The sequence below is a fragment of the Marmota monax genome, unplaced genomic scaffold (genome assembly GCF_021218885.2).
Source record: "Marmota monax isolate L192 unplaced genomic scaffold, Marmota_monax_Labrador192_F-V1.1 WCK01_AAM20220418_F8-fsc00008, whole genome shotgun sequence".
Lineage (NCBI taxonomy): Eukaryota > Metazoa > Chordata > Mammalia > Rodentia > Sciuridae > Marmota > Marmota monax.
Window position 1 is genome coordinate 22,455,351 of NW_026694432.1, and position 4,911 is coordinate 22,460,261.

At 50.5% G+C, this 4,911-nt stretch overlaps 1 long non-coding RNA gene across 1 annotated transcript; it reads left to right on the plus strand.

Annotated features, from left to right (window-relative positions):
* Positions 1 to 579: 579 nt before the first annotated feature.
* On the plus strand, positions 580 to 1,310 carry LOC124075325 (uncharacterized). Its single transcript, XR_006846002.1, has 3 exons — positions 580 to 672; positions 790 to 900; positions 1,026 to 1,310. It is a non-coding gene; the product is annotated as an uncharacterized LOC124075325 (long non-coding RNA).
* The last annotated feature ends 3,601 nt before the right edge of the window (positions 1,311 to 4,911 follow it).

A 4,911-nucleotide genomic window follows, 5' to 3' on the forward strand; every position in this document is an offset into this window, starting at 1 on the left:
GCCCAGTGCCAGAGAAGTTACTTTTTGGGTGAATGAATGGACAGACAACATGTCGAGTAGGCATTCGTGGTAGACAGACGCACGGGGGGACACACCAGCAACCAGGTGACTGACCCCTGGCCTCCAGGCTCTTCCTGAGCTGTGTGCTGGTTCCTCGTGTGGCCACCCGTGTCCCATCGCCCCTCCGGCCACCCTGGCAGCCACCCTGCCCCACCCCTCAGGATGAAGCCCATGAAGCTGCAGCCCACCTACTGTGCCTCCTGCTTTCTCCCTCCTCCCTACGGGGTCCCCTCCTCTGGTCACTCCTGTCCCCAGATACACATTTAGCTCAACTGTCTCCCTTCCTGCCCCACCCCTCAATCTGTCCCCTCTGCCCGACCCCCTCTGCCTTCTCTGGTGATCATTTGATCCTCACGGTGCTTTCAGGCCCTTGGGTCCAGCAGCTGTGTTAAATGGAGTGACACCAGAGGACATCCGAACGACCCCTGTGTGTGAAGGTCAAGAGAAGACGAAACTCACCTGTGGGGAACATCAGAACTGGTGGCCTAAGGGAGTGGGGGTTGGTTAGAAGGGGCACAGAGGGGCTCTGGGGGGACATGGAAGTGCTCCGGATCGTGGTTCTGTGGTGGTGACGTGGGGGAGCACACTTGCCGGAATCTGCTGGATTGTGAGGTCGGTACGGTTCTCGGCACCTTTTTTTTTTTTTTTTTGGTACTGGGGACTGAACCCAGGGGGGCTTTGCCCCTGAGCCACATGCCTGCCCTTTTGTGTTTTTTCATCTTGAGACAGGCTCTCACTACGTTACTTAGGCCCTTGCTACACTGCCGAGGCTGGCCTTGAACCTGCGACCCTCCTGGACCGCTGGGATTGCAGCTACTCCACCCTGCTGGGCTCTGTGGTGTAAGTTTCATCTGAAAATAAAAGTCGCCACCCAGATCTGCTTGGCAAGGTCTCCTCTGTCCGGCGAGGACCGCCTCCCCCAAGGGTTCTGCAGGTTCCCATTTCTCCACTTTCCCGCTCTGCAGGATGAGCGTCCACCTCGGCCTTCACCACACAGATGTCCGTGACGTCGAATTGAAGCCAGATTTGTTGGGAGTCACTCCAGCTCCAAAGACTGACTTCCCCATCCCCCCCTCAGAGAGCTGTCCAATGGTGAGCCCTGCTGACTCACGTGATCCTCACCCACCAATCAGAAAGCACCCCGTGCCAACTGTCAAACGGTTAAACTGTTAAACCGTCATAACTGTCAGTCCACCCCCGGCTCTATAAATATGCAGAGCTGTTCCTCAATAAATGGGCATTTTCTCCGATGAAGAGCCTTGTTCGTTCTTTCAAGATTCATGAAAATAAAGAAAGACAACAGCTACCGTATATTAAGCACCTACTATGTGCCAAACTGTATGCTAACATTTACACACATTTTAGTCATACATGAAATAAGTACCAAGTAGCCATTAAGTCTTTTCCACAGGCAAACACGCATGACAAATGGGAATGGTTTAGCTACATGACATCATAACAGGCAGAATCACATGACCACGTTTCAAACTCCAAAGTCACTGTGTGGTGGAGTCCGTGTGTGTGTGGTGTGTGTGTATTATCACCCCCTGTGTATGTGTGTGTGTGTGTATTATCACCCCCTCCATTTTGCACTGAGAATACCATTGGTCCTTCGAATCTGTGGGTCTCTATCTGTGGAATCAACCAACCATGGATCAGAAACACTTGGGGAAAAGAGTTTTGTCTCTATTGAACACATTCAGACCGTTCTTGTAGTCATCATCCCCTAAACAACACAGCAAAACAACCTTAGACAGCACGATGTCACAAGTCATCTGGAGATGTCTCAGAGCACACAGGAGGGTATATGTAGGGTATATGCACAAACCGTTTTACATAAGGCACCTGAGCATCTGCAGACTTGGGTATTTGCTGAGGGTCATGGAACCAATTCCCGGATGATGGCAAGGGGTGACTGCACTGAGACCCAAGGTCGCAAAAGCATGTAGTGCCAGAAATAGGATGCAAACCCAGGAACGGCCTGGTCTCAGAATCTGTAAGCCTGGCTGCCTCAAACAAGGCATTGCATAATTCCAGAAAAAAATGTGAGATCTTTCTTGTCAAAGAGTCATGCAAGGAGACAGGGGTTGTGGCTCAGTGGTAGAGCACTTGCCTAGCATATATGAGGCCCTGGGTTCCATCCTTAGCACCACATAAATAAATTAAATAAAGGTATTGTGTCCATCTACAACTAAAAAAAAATTAAATATTAAGCAAAAGAAAAAAAGAGACTGCAAACAGCAGTTTCCCAGAACTCGAGGGCCTTCCTTTGTCACCCTGACTGCCTCGTTCATCAGCCACACGCTCTTGGGTATTCCCCACCCTCCCTCAGCCTGGTGTTCTCCCATCTGCGGAATTTGTGACCTCTCAGCGCATGGAAGTCCTCACCTTACTCCTGATGTTCATTGTTTTGCTATTTTACCAGGATCACAGCTGCGGGTCCTCCCGGAGGAGTGGCTGTGACGGCCAGTTTCACTGTGAACAGTTATTGCAGCAGCCACTCAGCCCGTGACTCAGAGCAGTCCGTGCACCCCCTGATGTGGTGACTCTAGGGACCCCAGCTGACTTGGAAGGAAGAAAACACCTTGCCTTTGTTTTTAAAGGAGTGTCCCTGGCTGCTCGGGGCTTCTCATTCCCTAACTCATTCTGCAATGCAGTTAGGGTGATGAATGGACCAGCAAGACCCAGGTGCCCCCCTTGAGTTGCTGGTGAAGTCCAACCCGGGCTCTCAGCAGCTGCCGGAGGTGGGGGACCTGCCGGCTGCAGCCCTGCCCTGTGGGCTTGGGCCTGAGGGGCTGTCTGGGAGTGAGCTCTGAGGCCCAGGCATTGGGGTTCCTATTCTGTGTGAAACAATCCGGAAAACCCTCGTGATAGAGGAAGAGTTTGGTTTTTGTGATTTGTACCGTTCAAAAATCCAGTTGCATTTGAACTATTTCTCTTCTGATGATATGCACATTGACAGGGAAAATCAATGAAAACTAAATACTCATGGTTTTCCATCCAAAGACATCTACCATGTTCTTCCTTACCTCTGCTCCGCTGTGGGGAAGCAAACTCCCCTGAGCTAACTGCACGGACGCTCAGGACTGGCCCTGAGCCTGGCCCTGTGTGTGGGGGCTGGCCAGTCAGATTCTCTGAGCCTCCGTCTCCTCAATTATGAAGTGAGAATAAAAAGAGCACCCATGATACCTAAATGTTTATTAACTTTTTTTTAAAGCAAGCATTTATGTTATAGGATTGAAATAATACCTGAAGTGACTCAACAGATGTGGGTTCTTACAATAGCAAATATATTTTCTTTCCTCCTAAATCCTGTTGTTATGGATAATGTTTATATCCCACTCTTGTCACCTCCAAGCAACAATATGTTCCTCTCTCCAGCATTAAATATAAGGACCTCTATGTGGAAGAACTGTGCCTGGATTTTCTAGACCCCCACTGATGGACGTGGTCATGTCCAGAATGTCCAGAATTTCATTACTATACACAGAGCTGCGTCAACATGATTATGGCTAAACAACCCGATTTGAAGAAGTAGAATTGCAGGGTTTTAAGGGTAGGCTACCCTTAAAACTTGTGATATTGTTACCAAACTGCCTTTTAAAGCAAGCATCTATGTTTGCACTGTAGCCAGCTTCTTTCCGACCAGCAGGAATGGGAGTGACTGTTTCCCTGTACCATCACCATCACTGGGGTTTATCATTTTTGTTCATCTTTAAGCAATTATTCTTGAGCAATGGAATTTCTTGCTGAGAAATGGGGCACTCCCCGAGGACAGTGAGGAATTAGCTCCTTCGTCTCTGCATTTCTCCTGTGCCCAGTGCGTCCTCTGCCCATGGTACACATTCAGGACGCATTTGAACTGGGTCTTGGAAGCTGTGGGTGAATTATTAAGTGCCTTGCACAGACAGTTCTTATCAGATGCAAATGCTAACCACTCAGAATTGTACCTGGATGAAATTTGGAGACTCTGCATCAAGGAAGGCAAAGAAACCATATCAGATGTTAATCCCCCAAGGAGGAGTTCTGAGCTCAGCCTTGGGGGGGAGGCTTATCCAGGGACAGATTTGCACGTGTAATTCAAGATCCTCTCCACCTTCAGGTATGGGGGGGGGCTCTGAACCAGGATCCCTGCCCTCCCTCTGTCGCCGCGTTGGCAGAGTCCTGGCTTGTTACTTCATCCTCTAGAGCTTGGTTTCCCCATCTATTTCAAGGGCAGCAGAACATTATTTCCACGGGAGGTATTTGGACAATCACAGAATTCTGCTTCTCTCTCCCTTCCAACACTGATTGACCACCACTGTGCCCTCTACCTGTGCTGGGAATGGGTTGGCCAGGGGGCCGAGGGGCTGGCCTACTTAGGTTCAAAATCCTTGCCCTCTCACCTTCTCACAGTGCAAACGTGGGCAGTGCGACCCTCCTCTGAGGGTTTATTGGGAGGATTAAATACACTCAGTGCAGAGCGCTGAGGACAAAGCTTGGCACTCGGGAAGCACCGAGCACCAGCCTGACCGTGGCCTACGAGGTCGCTGTTTAAAGGTAAGGGAGACAAGGCACCGAGAAGTCCCACAGCTGGCAAGATCAGGGTTTGATCCCACGTCTGTGTGACTCAGGATCATTTCCAGAATCCCACAATGTTGAAGCTGGACAACAGATTATCTAATCCAGTTCCCTAACCAGAGAGGAAATCAAGCCCCAGAGAGCGGTGGAACTCGCCCAGGGGCACAGGGCAAGACACAGCGGCCTGCTCCTCCTGGCAGCCCTGTGCCCAGAGGCAGCAAACGGCCCCGCTCCTCAGCTAGAAGAGCAGCCGGGAGCCTCGGGCACTTGACAGTGACAGCCTGAAGCTCT